At 40.1% G+C, this 14,293-nt stretch overlaps 1 non-coding gene across 1 annotated transcript; it reads left to right on the forward strand.

The window, feature by feature from the left end:
• The first annotated feature begins 4,767 nt into the window (after positions 1–4,767).
• On the forward strand, positions 4,768–4,874 carry LOC121209294 (small nucleolar RNA R71). Its single transcript, XR_005904408.1, has one exon. It is a non-coding gene; the product is annotated as a small nucleolar RNA R71 (small nucleolar RNA).
• The last annotated feature ends 9,419 nt before the right edge of the window (positions 4,875–14,293 follow it).

A 14,293-nucleotide genomic window follows, 5' to 3' on the forward strand; every position in this document is an offset into this window, starting at 1 on the left:
AAAAGACCCCCCACACTTAAGATGTACATTGCCCTCAATGTACAAAGATAAATATATTGAAAAAGATAGATTTATAATCATAAGATAGGGAGAGAAGTGAAACTTCCTGAATGATGAATGAACTCCTTGAATTGGAGTTATGGAGAGTAATTGGCCAAAGCAAAGGTGAGAGTGGAGGAGGATACTCCGATGGTGGTCGAGGTTCATTAATCTATAAATCCTGCGCCAAAAGAATATTATATCTGGTGGTAGCTATGGACGTGGTCGAGCAAGAGATGGCAGTCGTGGAAAACCTTTCCCGGTGGAGTTTTTAGTTCCTATGCGGTGATGAGCTTCGGAGCTCTTTATAACTGTGATAGAATTATGAACTTTTTGGGGAATATAAAGAAGCATAATTAATCGTAATGAAATAGCTGAAATTTAAAAAAATGTAAAATATTAATTATAAAACCTAATAAAAATAAGCTTGAAGAAAAATAAAAAGTAGTCTTAAAATAGAATAAAAGTAAAAACATAAAATAATAAATAAAAGTTTTTAAACATCTTCATCGCTAGATGGCTCGCGAGTGGGGATGGCGATGAGATGTGGAATTGCTAACAAATCTGCTGTAGAGTAGCATCAATGTTATCGAAGCACTGAAAACACTGTTGCTCGAATCGAGTAAGGCACTCAAAGATGTCAGCGTATGAAGTCGCCGCATGAACTAGACGAGACGGGAGTGGTGGTTGACTCGGTGGATCCTCGTGACGTGGAGGGACATCATTAGTAATGTCCTTTGGGTCTTCCTTCTCGATGGACTGGGCAAGGCGGTACTGAGGAGGGTATGTGCCACATTGTTTCTCAATTATCCTCATAATTAGCATGCTCGAGATGCCCTGTGGGGACATTTGGCCGATGAGAGTGAGGGAGGATGATTGTGCTGTCATGTTGAGAAGCCTAAAGTGACAAGCCAATCGAGTCACGTAGGGCCCGATAGAGATGAACCCACTTTTGTGCCGCTCCGTCTGGTGGCAAATGGCGAAGGCAATAAAGTAGGCAAGGTCGATGACGTGCCCATTTGCCATACTTCATAAGAAATAGGCGTCGTGGGTGGTGACGACGCCGGTGCTCTCTCATCTCCCTGTCATAGTGTAAGCCAGGATGGCGTGTAGATACCTCAAGCATGGAGGGAGAGCCAATGCCTTGGAATGGCTACGATCATAGGTGGCCGAGGCAGGGCCGAGGTCCCTCCAGCATTTCGGGGGGAGTAATGGATGTGGCGGTGGTGGGTGTCGAGTTTATTGACATCCATGAACTCCTTCGCGTATAGCCCTAGTGTAGTCCCGAACTCGGGTACGCTCAACTGGAGTACTAGACCATCGAGGCGGAACTGGACCATTCCAGGATCGTCGAAGTTGGTCATGACGGTCTGATGATGGAACGTCGAGCAGAGTTCCAATGTGAACTCAAGATACATCAGCTCGATGATCTCAAAGAAGAGCCCTCATGGGTCAACCATCAGGAGGGCTCTGACCGTGTTAGCTAATTGAATCTGTTCGGGTGCAGCCCAGTCAATACAGCGGCCCACACCTAGAGGTCGAGCTCGTAATATCTGATATAATTCCTCATGGGGTCACAAGGGAACCTGGAGGAACGGGTGCCTAATCTCCATGGTAGGACCCAAGGATGACGCTACTCCTTTCCTCTTCTTCGAGGAAGGAACAGCGGTCATCTTACCACATGAGGACGACATTGTACCTGGATTGAAAAATCAAAGTTCAACCAATATGCCCCAAGAATAGTATGGAAAATCAAGACTAAATATAAATATTGTACGAGATGCCACAAACTAAAACAACTAAATATATCAAGTTATAGGATTATGGGAATAATGAATGAATGCATGTGGGTCAGTATAAATTTCATGGAAACAAGGAAAAATGAAGGAGTATAGCATAATGTAGTAACTAAAATTACAAAATTTTTATAAAACAAGCATAAGTATTTTAATATTCTAACTATGAATATTCATTCAAAATAGTTCAATAGAGCAGAGAAATCATGAAATATGTAACATATTTAAAGAAAATGGAGAGAGAAGAGCAAACAAATGCAAAAGAAAAGAGCTTGGGGCGTCGGAATCAGTGTTGTAGGCGGCGCACGGGTGTGGGGGTAGGGCGTGTGGAGTTGCAGCAGCTAGGGTTAGGGATTTTTGGGGAGGGAGATGATGAATAGTAAAGGGTTTATATAGATTTTAGGGCACACAGCCGTGGGACACACCCGTGTGGCCTAATATTTTCCCGTGTGTTTCGCGAATTTTGAATTTGGGCACGTCTGACATTCGTCCCATGCTCGTGTTCCTTGGGCGTGTTGGTGCACATGGCCGTGTCTTGCTTCGTTCGCTTCTCCCATGCCCATGTACATAGGTCAGCGCTCGTGTTTGTTTTGATAGTGTCGACCATGGGTGGATGGCACGAGCGTGTCGCACTCCCGTGTTACATTCTCAGTTTCAACCATGGTTTCAAGGCACAGGCATGTCTCATGCCCGTGTTGTTTTGGCCGTTTCACCCACAGCAGTGGTAATTTATCGCACCTCGTGTTGGGGAAAAATCTTGCCATGTTTTCACACGGCCTAATGCATGCCCGTGTGTCTGGCCGTGTGGTATTTAGAAAGCCTGCGTTCCATGATTCGGTTAGTATGTTTGATGTGAAAAAGTAAGATTTAAAGAAATTAACACTATGAGTGCTCGGGTTGCCTCCCGAGAAGCACTTATTTATAGTCTAAGCTCGACTTACCTCTCTTCTTCATGGTCAAGGTGGTGCAAGGAATTTACACTCCTCATCCCTACTATAAACTTTATCAATATAATGTTTAAGACGAGTATTGTTTACCTTAAACATGCCGAATTTGGGATCATTCACCTCGACTGTACCATATGGGAAAATACTAAGTACCGTAAAATGAATTTCTTCATTAGGCTCAGAAGTGGTAATGCGAGGATTTGCTACATCTAGTAGTACTTTGTCTCCAACCTTAAGTTGATTGAGTGAAGCATTGAGCTCGTCCTGGCTCAGTTTCAGTTTCTCAGGTGTTCTCGATTTCTATGTCCGCCATTCATCTAGCTCCTCAATTTGTAGCCTTCGTTCTTCAGAGATAGGTCCTTTGTTGTTGTTTGAACACGGCTCATATGCATTCTTCATAACTATTTCTTGCACAGAAGGTTTCACCACATGATCAGTACTAGTAGAATGATTTATACAACCACCTTCAATTTTTGATGTGTTACTCGAATTACGAGCTTGAAGGGTGATTGTTTCGTCTCCCACACGAAGTGTGAGTTCACCTGTGCCAACACCAATAATGGTTCTAGTTGTCGCCAAAAAGGGTCGTCCTAAAATTAAAGGTGCGTAACTATCCTCTTCCATGTCTAGAACAACAAAGTCTACTGGGTATATAAATTTATCGATCTTAACAATAACATCTTTAATGATACCCCTAGGAAATCTAATGGTTTTATTAGCCAATTGAATGCTCATCCTAGTTTGTTTGGGTTTCCCAAGACCTAGCTATTTAAACATTTTATAAGGCATAACATTAATGCTTGCCCCTAAGCCAGCCAATACATTATGAACATCTAAACTACCAATTAAACAAGGAATCGTAAAACTCCATGGATCTTTCAATTTGTTGGGTAGCTTATTCTGTAATATGGCTGAGCAAACTGCATTCAATTCCACATACGAGGCCTCATCCAACTTTCATTTATTTGTTAAAAGCTCATTTGAGAATTTGACTGCATTTGGCATCTGCGAAAGAGCTTCAATAAACGGTAAATTAATATGTAAATTTTTTAATAATTTAAGGAATTTATCGAATTGTTCTTCTGTGCGGTCTTTCCTTGTTGCGTTTAGGTATGGAACACGAGGTTTGTATTCTTTACTTATCGATTTCTAGTCATGGTGGTCCACCTCACCCTTACCTTTACTTACCACAGTTTCTTGCTTCGGTTCTGGTTAGGTGCAACTAACCCTTCCGCATCTTGAATGATAATTGCATTGATTTGCTCCTTTAGGTTAGATTCAGTGTTACTCGACAAACTACCTTGTGCTCATTCAAAAATCAGTTTGGCGAGTTAGCCTATCTGAGTTTCAAGCCCTTGGATTGATCCTTGTTGATTCTTAAGGGTTGTTTCGATATTCTGGAAATGAGTTTCTGACACCAAGATGAATTTTGTTAACATCTCCTCAAGGTTCGACTTTCTTTCTTACTGGTAAGTTGGTTGTTGAAAACCTGAAGGATGTTGTGGCCTTTGATTTCCTTGACCGCCCCACGAGAAATTGGGATGGTTCCTCCAACCTGTATTATAAGTGTTACTATACGGGTTATTTTGGGGTCTAGAGTTATTGTTACCAATATATTGGACTTGTTCCTCCTCGATGCTAGGGTTGAAGGGTTGGTAGTCTGCGCATACTCCTCCTCTATTCGAATCGCACCTCATCACTAGATGTACCTGAGTAGAACCACACAAACTGTCAATCTTTTTATTTAAAAGTTCAACTTGGTTAGATAGCATAGTAATCGCATCGAGGTTGAAAACACCGGCAGCCTTCCTCGACTTTGTCCTCATAACTTGCCACTGATAGTTATTAGTGACATTTCCTCAATAAATCCGTAAGCCGCCTCAAGTGTCTTATTATTGATAGTTCCACCAGCGGCTGAGTTAATCATCTGCCGAGTCGAAGGATTCAGGCCGTTGTGAAATGTTTGAACCTGTAGCCAGAGTGGTAACCCATGGTGAGGGCATCTTCGCAAAAGGTCATTGTATCTTTCCCATGCATCATAGAGTGTTTCTAAATCCATCTACACAAAAGAAGAGATATCATTACGTAATTTGGCTGTTTTAGCCGATGAAAAATATTTTAATAAAAACTTTTCGGTCATTTGTTCCCAAATAGTGATTGACCCTTATGGTAACGAGTTCAACCATTGTTTAGCCTTATTCCTTAACGAAAAGGGAAACAACCGAAGGCGAATGGCGTCATCAGAAACACCATTAATTTTAAATGTATCACAAAATTCTAGGAAATTTGCCAAGTGAGCATTGGGATCCTCATCCTGCAAACCATCAAACTGAACAAACTGTTGTATCATTTGAATTGTGTTAGGTTTCAGTTCAAAATTATTTGCAGCAATAGCAAGTCTAACCATACTTGACTCAATTCCTGTTAAATTAGGTTTAACATAATCATACATAGTGCGTGAAGCAGGATTCTGATTTACTAGATCAGAAGCAATCGCAGAAGGTAGCGAATTTTCTTGGTTTTCAGCCATCTCCTCGGTTGTGGTTGAAGTACCGTCCTCTGTGTATCTTAGGCTTCACCTTATTTCTCTCTGGTTTCTACGAACTATGCGATCTATTTCACCGTCAAAAAGTAGTGGTCCTGACGGGTTTCTTCTGGTAACAAACTAGAAAAACCTGTCAGAATAAAATAAAAGAAAAATTAGAAAACAAAAGAAAATAAAAAATTAAATTGCAAATAAAGTAAATGGCTAAAGTAATAAAACTCAAGTTTTTCTAATATCCTAGTTCCCCGGCAACGATGGTAAAAACTTGATGCGTGATATTCGTAACAGGTTTTAAATATTTATAAATGAATCGTTCTTGAGACTAACTTATTATCACGATCAAGGCAAGTGTACCTATCGAACAGTAGTATAGTTCAGCAAGACCAGATTGTCGAACCCAAAGGAACTACGAGTACTAGTATTTACTTCTTTTTTATTATCTAGCCTAAAAATTAAGAGGTTTGGTTATCTAAACTAATTACTAACTAAGAATGCACAGAAAGAAAACTTGGGAAAATACTTTTGGGAAAATTCGACTGATTGAGACAATACCTAAGGAAAAATCCACCTAGACTTCACTTATTATTTGACTCTGAATCAGACGATTTATTCATTTGATTTGATCCGTAGAAATCCCTAAGTTATATTATTATCTCTCTCAAGAATAATAATATCTAACCCTAGGTTGAATAATTGAAATCTCTTTCTAATTAACACCCTAGAATTGCATTAACTCGATCTATAGATTCCCTTATTAAGTTTCACCCTAATCTGTCAAAATCTTGTCACCCTATCTCTAGGCGTGCAATCAAATCCGCTTAATTATGACAATTTTACTCTTAGACAGGGTCTATTCCTCCTCTGAATAAGAGCGTTAACTTGAATCAATATCCTGGAATATTAAAACAAGAATTAAGAACAAATAATTAAGAACAAGTCAAATATTTATCATACAATTCAAATAATAATAACAAGATCCATCTTAGGTTTCATTCCCCTTAGGTATTTAAGGGGTTTAGTTCATAATTGTAAAAGAAAACATCTCAAAAGCATGAAGATAACAAAACATAAGAAAACCCGAAACTACTGAAAGAACTTGAAGGGAGATCTTCAATCTTGTTGATGAATCTGGCTTCTGATATGGATCAAGTGGCATTCCTTGAGTAATTCCTTGCTTCCTACTCTGCGTCCCCCTTCTAAGTGCCTCCTCAGGTGTTTAAATAGGCTTTAGAATGCCTAAGAGCCCTCAAAATTGGCCTTTTCTGAATTGGACTAAACTTGGGCTCGGTAGGGACACGCCTGTGTGCGATTACTTAAGGTCGTGGTCAAGGCTATTAAATGGGCATGGGTGTGTGATCTACTCGTGCAAGTCGTGCTTCGATCTTACCAAAGGGACACGGCCGTGTGACACACCCGTGTAAGGAAGTTCAGGCTGTGCTGATTTCCCACGTGGGTCTATTTTCTCTGTTCTCGGCCCATTTCTTGCTCTTTTTACTCTCCTATGCTCACCTAAGTATAAAACATGAAATTAAAGGATTAGGAGCATCGAATTCACCAATTCTAAGGAGAAACCATCCATAAATGCGCTAAGCATGGGATAAAAATATGTATAAATTATGGTTTATCAATAATATATGAACATGGAATTAGTTTGGTGAACATGTTCATCCATGGTTATAAATTTGTACACCTTGAGTGTAATGCCTATGTGACACTGACATTTCTAATGTTTTAATGAGCAAAGTTTTGACATGAAATAATCTGAACTCGAGATGAATTATTATGAAAACGTACTTGAAATACAAGGATATGATTTGTATATGTTATATGAATACATGATGTGGAAAGTATATGTACATGGAAATCTAACTATTATTGAACCTCTACATGTTTCTTGATATTTATATGAAATATATGACTAACAAGAGTGATGAGGATATGTGTTAGTGTAACGCCCCAAATTTTGGGCTTGGAAGAATTGGGCCTTGTTTTTGGGAGCGCCTAAAATTCTTGAGAGCAAGAAAACGACACAATTACATGTTAGTCCTGTTGGGTTAGTGATTTGGATGTTAGGGAGGTCTCTATGAAGTCCCGGGTTCAAGTCTTGGCATAGGAAATTTTTTGGTTTTTAGCATTAAGGGAACCCTGACTCTAGGTTGAATGCTTCTCAAATTTTGAATGGTAAAATTTGAAAAAATAAGCATGGTGGTTTAGGTGGTAAGTGACGCCTCATAAGAGAGAGAGGACTGGGGTTCGAAGCTTGGAAAGAGCACTAGATGTTTTATTTTTCTTCAAGGACGTATAGGTGGTAGAGTTTGATCAAAACTCTACAAGATAAAGGTTGAATGAGTCTTAGAGGGATATAAGGAGGAAGTTAAGGGATAGAGTTGATTGTTGGAGGGAATCAATGAGGATTTGAAATAGAAGGAAGTCTAGCCGAATGGGGCTTTGGATTGCACAAGAATTCGGTAAAGGGGAGATTTGGTTCATTTTCGGCATTTGGGGTATTGTTTTGGTATGACCGAATCTTGCTAGAAGAATTCTGGTTGTTTTCTTTTTTTTTGTTCACTCATTTTGGTACCTTTTCCTTTCGTTTTCAAGACTCTCTGACTTTGGGTTGTCCACTTTTTTGTTTTAGCCAAAAGTGCATTACCATTTAGGCCATCTATTAGTCAATTTCTCCCTCATTTCTCATCTTGTAGTCCTCTCCCTTCTTTTCTAATCCTTTTTCCTCTCTTCTTTCATTCTGGCTTGAGCCGAGTGCTAACCCTCTTCTTTTTCTAAACCGTGGCCTTTCTATTCTATTTTCCCACTAGCCTCTCATAGCCGAAATCCCTCTTCTCTCAACCATCTTCTTGTGAGCTGGATTCCCTTGCCACAACACTATTTTCTTTGATCTTAAGGTGTGTAAAGTCGAATACTCCCTACTCGCTCTCTATCAGCTATTACTGAATCTGTCTCCCTTTTATTCTCCTATCATAAGGCTGCGTTCTTCTCCTTTTTTTCTAGGATCAAGTGTAAGTTGTGGTGACTCATTTTCTTTATTTTGGTTTTCATTGTTGGTGTTCTTCTTTGCCCTGTTGTCGAATCTTCCCTATCTCTCTTAGTCTGATATTGGTTGGTACCTAGGTTCGCTCGAGGGTTGATAGTAGGGCAAGTGATGTGAAGCAATTGACATCCCACTTCTAGTTTTGGTCAAGTAAGTGTTTTTGCCTTGTTATGAGTGAAGGTCGAATGTTCTTAATAACCCTATGAATTGCCAAGTGTGGATTGAACCACAAGTTTTGACAATCCCTTTTAGCAAGGCTTTATCATTTAAGGTATGTATTAGTGTGGTTTCAATTCATGTTGTAGGAAAATGAGAACAACAAAATGAATCGAGTGGCTAACTATTAGTCCTGAATATTGTAGGTTCATTGCTAGGGGATTCGTAGCACGTTTCGTAAACCAGGTGTGTACATACACCACCTTAACTCTAGATCAGCAAATCTCAAAATGTCAAAAAGCTGAAAGCTAAAAGAACAGCAATAGTTACTATACGAGCGCGCGAACGCAGGTGTGGAAGATCTGATGTGATAGTAAAGGCCACTATGAGCGTACTTATGGGCTGTGGCCGTAAAGGGCCATGTTAGGCCAAGTTGGGTCGTCGGGCCCAATAGGCCCGTAGGCCCTAGATATGTAAAACTCACCAACAAATGGGAAAACATTGGACCTGCTATGTCACTCACATGGCTTGGATCAAAATCGGGCTTGGTTGGCCAATGGGTCGTGTTGGCCTATGGGCCTACTTAAATGGGCTTTGGGCCCAATCGCTCTGTTTGTTTGCTAAAGGTTGCACGGGTCGCGCGAGATGACTGTGAACCTCCTTATGGGTCAGTAATTGTACTTAGATCCTGATTTACCGTTATGCACTAAAGGGTAAAATGACTAAAATGCCCCTACATATTATATAATTGTTATTATATGTTGCATTCATGTGATATTATGCTGCATGGGGGAAGGGATCATTGATTTGGAGGAATTATATGATTTTTTAGGGTCACTGGGTCACTTGACGACTGTGGATCCACTGACGGCTTAAAGCCATTATAAGATTGGCAGCTCTGCTGCGAAATTGGTTAGTGTCGTAACTGGTGCTACATCAAAAGTGTAGGGATGGGTAGGTCGATAAAATCCCCAAAGAAGTGTAGGGTTGGATGGGATATGGGTGTAGGGTTGGTTGGGTATTTGTGCATTGCATAACCTGATTCCGATTGTGACATGGGCTCAGGCCCAACTAAGGCCACTACGGACAACGGCCCAAGTGCCACCGTTATTGTAATGGGCTTAGGCCCAAATTGATGTGACGCATGCTTTATGATCGATGAGGGTTGTACACATTGAGTTTTCGTAAACACACCCCCTCTTTTAAATTTTTCAAGTAATCCTCAGTAGGCGATTCGACGTATGGGAGGACTCAGAAGTGGCCACACTACGAACAACTTTCAATATTCATATTTTCTTTTACATTACTTAAATTACTTTCTCTTTGGGTTTTTGATGTAATAAGGCATTTTCTCTAATTTTCTAGCTTTTAATTCGGGGGTTTTAACTATTATGATTTATTTCTGTTAAAAGTAGAGCGCGGTTTTCCAAAATGATATCTGATTTCATAACATCACGTTTTCGTAACATTGTTGAAATGCTTCCGCAGCAAACATGTTTTTGAAAGTAAGGCTAGTTTAAAATGGTTAACAAATAATTAAGATGACTTTAGAGACAATTTTTTTTGAAAAAGCATTTTAATGTGACACGCCAGATTCGGTCATAACGTCTAGGGCGGGTTTGGGGTGTTACATTTAGTGGTATCAGAGCCAAGTTGCAAAACTCGACTGGGAAATGGGCCTTATTTTTTGGATTTTAAAGTTATTTACAAACGATTCCGAAGCATTTTGAAAGATTTTTATTATGTGGTTCACCGAGTCTCCGGCGTTGAACCAAGTAAGTTCTCCTGATACTGAAATCTATTTTAAACTTTTATACTATAGATAGTTACTAGGCTTACTTTAGATGATAGACTATACTGAGACTCTTTAGCTAGAGTAAACTGAAAAACTATAGGAAACTAAAACTATAGCGAGCCTGCGATTGCGAAAATAACTCTTAACTACTACTATCATAAAACATCTGCTTAATTACTGAAACTATGAGCTAAATTGCATAAAATTTCTTAACCAGATTATACGCGAAGTGATAATGAGCACTAGAAAGGGTGCAAGAGGATACGACAGAGGCCGTGGAAGTACTAGGGCTGGATCTTCGGCATCAGGCCACATTTCCAACGTTGAGGCGAGAGGAGCACCGGCTTCACCGGTACCCGAGACAGGGTTGTATGATCGAGCAGCTGCAAACGACGCTATGATTGAGCAGCTGCGGACGACGTATTGTCCTAAGCAATGTTAAGGATTCTAAAAAGGGTTACTAGGCCCAACACTGGTATTGGAAGCCAAAGGTCGATTTCTGAGAGACTCTAGTCGAATAGAGCCGAGATCCTCAAGGGTATCACGGGAGTATCACCGAATGTGGCTGAATATTGGTTGGAGGCCACCGAAAGGATAATGAACGACCTGGATTGCACTTCCGAGCAAAAATTGAAAGGATTAGTGTCGCTGCTGCGAGAGGAAGCTTACCAGTGGTGGCTTACCGTGAAAGAGGGCACTTAGCCTGACCGGATAACCTGGGAGTTCTTCAAATCGGCGTTTCAAGGGAAATACATGGCCGCAAGCCATGTGGATGCCCGAAGGAAGGAATTCTTGAACTTGACTCAGGGAGATCGATATGTGGTGGAGTACGAGGCAAAGTTCTTACGACTCAGTCGGTATGCTAAAGGAATAGTGGCAACAGATTATGAACATTGTGTTCAGTTCGAAGATGGCATTAAAGACAGTCTTCAGGTATTGATTGCTCCTCAGAGGGAGCGGGATTTCACAGCATTGGTAGAGAAAGCAAAAATCACTGAAGATGTAAAGCACACTAAGCGCCTAAACCGGGAAAGAGAAAGGGGCAGAAATAAAAGGGATTCTGAGCCCTCCAATAACGTTCAGAGACCTAAGAGAAGGGCCAATGTGGATGAGCAAGTCAAAGCTGGGCCGCATATGGCTACTACTGAGTTACCACCATGTGTTATTTTTGTAAAAGGTCATACAGAAGAGTGCTGGAGGAGAACAGGGGCCTGTCTGAGTTGTGGTTCCATGGATCATCGTCTCGGAGAGTGTCCCAGAAGACCAGATCAAAGGCAAGTCTATGGTAGAGGTAATGTACAGCCACTGAGGGGAGCAGTCGCCTAGAGGCCGTGGTCAAGCCAGGGGTGGAAACGGTTTGGGTCGTGGAGCACTAGGAAGAGGTGCTAATCATACTGAGGTGAGGCAGCCAGCTTTGGTCTGTGCAGCACACCACCTAGAGGACGTAGATGCTCCAGATGCGAATGTTGGTACGTACTTTATCCAAAGTGCACTATTTATCTATTCTGAAATTAGAATTAGAGTGCACAGTAAAAGCGTAGTGGTGTAACCTGGGATGTGCGACTATTGGATAGTTACAAATTTAGGGCTCGTGATTAAGTTGATTGAATGTGCCTTGTATGTTTATATTGAATTTAAATGAGTTGTAAGTTAATTACCATGTTATACGAACTTACTAAGCATTAAATGCTTACTCCGTTTTATTTTTCCCTGTTCTATAGTAATTCGGAGGCTCGTTGGATTGGAAGCTTCGCGGAGATCACTCACACTATCCATCAGCCCATTTCAGTATATATGTGGTAAATCAACTATGATTATAATGGAATGTATAGGTTAATTGGTCAATATTGGCATGTATATGTTTTGGTTATAATTAGCTATTGGTATGGCTTGTGATGAACATGTTTTGATTTATATAGGAAATTATGTCATGTTTGATATCTGTTTGAAATGATTCATTTAAGCTAGTATATTTGATAAAATATGCATAAAGGTGAACTTGATATCTAGGTAAGTATGAGTATAAGATTGACATGATAATAAATTATCATTTGAAGTGCCTAAAGGCACATTGTTTCAATATTTGTATTGCATTATGAATATGAAAAAATGTTGGTGTAGGTGGAAGACAATTTGGCTGAGAAATGTGGCTTGGGAAATAGCCAATTTTCATCCACACGGGCAGAGACATGGGCGTGTGTCTTAGTCGTGTGTGACACATGGCCTAGCACATAAGCATCTGGCCTGGTCATGTGTGCTCTGCATCTTTAAAATTTCAAAACAGAATGCCTAGCTATTTACACATGGCCTAGCACACGGACTTTTGGCTTGGCCGTGTGACCCAAGTCAGAGAGTTACACGGCCTGAGACATGAGCGTGTGACCCCTGCACCTAGGAAAAATTTTGAGATTTTGTGAAAAATTCTCTAAGTACCTGGTTTAGTCCCGATTCATTTCTAATGCATGTTTTGGACCTCGAGGGTTCATATATGGGACTTTATGTTCGATTTCTGACATGAATACTGTATAAAACAAAATATTTGTTTACTTGATTTGTATATTCTGGTAATGCTTTGTAACCCTATTTTGGCGATGGATACGGGTTAGGGGTGTTACAGTTTGAATGTAGTAAACGATTAGGACACGATTGGCATGCTAATAGGGTTATTTGCATGTTGTACAGGATATATGTGAGTACGAAGATATTACTGATTATGCAGATTCCAGCATTTGTTGCGGATTACCTGTGACGGCCCAAAGTTGACCCTAGTCGAAAAGTGGTTTCGGGACCACGAAACCGAGTCTTATAAATAATTAAAAATTATATTCTGTGTTTATGATGTGAGTAATTGCATGTGTGAAAGTTTCATGCATTAATTTGATCATCTTTATGTGAATTTTTTTTTTATATGGACTTATATGAAACTTTGTTGGAAAGTGAGAGGCTAATTTACAATGGTCTAATAGTACATGCATTGAAAGGAGTGGTTTTGCATGTCAATTTACCCAAGTTAAATATGGTGGCCGGCCATGTTATGGAGTAAATAATATTATAACTATTTTATGCTAATAGTTTATGTTACAAAATGAAATAATGAATAAGGTTAATAAAATACAAGTTAGTGGGAGGAAAAAACCAAAGTTAGCCTATGTTTTCTCCTCCATTGCCGTAACTAGAGAAAAAAAGAGGAAGAAAAGCCTTTGGGGAAGAAAATTCGGCTAAGGTGGATACCTAAAGTAAGCTCAAGAGCAAAGGGGATCTAGATCCGATAAAGGGAAGGAAAAAGTAATTGAATAGCCGTTGAAGTCGTTCGACGACATTTGAGGTAAGTCTTCGAGTAATGACCCTACTTGAATTATATTGAAATGAATAGTCATACTATGACGGATAGTCGAATGTGCTTAGAGACTATCTTATAAAGCCAATTGAAATCATGCTCCTTGTGTGTGGCTACTGAGCCGAAATTTGAAAAGTTTAATAAATGTTTCGTGTTCGAGCCTTAGTAACGAAGAAATGATATGGATGTGTTATGATTATTGATATATGTGTGTATGAACATTGGATTATATCCGGGCTAAGACCCGAAGGCAATTATGCGAGTTGATATATCCGGGTTATGACCCGAAGGCAATTATGCGAGTTGACATATCCGGGCTAAGACCCGAAGGCAATTATGCGAGTTGATATATCCGGGCTATGACCCGAAGGCAATTATGCGGGATGATATATCCGGGCTAAGACCCGAAGGCAATTATGCGAGTTCATATGTCCGGGTTAAGACCCGAAGGCAAATATGTTTGCGGCTGTATTCGGTTAAACACCGAAGAAACTTGGGTTTGAATGTGAGCGTTTTGTGCTGTAACTAATTTAATAAATATGCTCGACCAACCCGAACGATACGGTATGTTTGCATGTGCATTGGAAAAGTCGATTCATTTTAAATAGTATTCGTGTGATCGGCTAACG

The sequence above is a fragment of the Gossypium hirsutum genome, chromosome A10, assembly GCF_007990345.1.
Source record: "Gossypium hirsutum isolate 1008001.06 chromosome A10, Gossypium_hirsutum_v2.1, whole genome shotgun sequence".
NCBI lineage: Eukaryota > Viridiplantae > Streptophyta > Magnoliopsida > Malvales > Malvaceae > Gossypium > Gossypium hirsutum.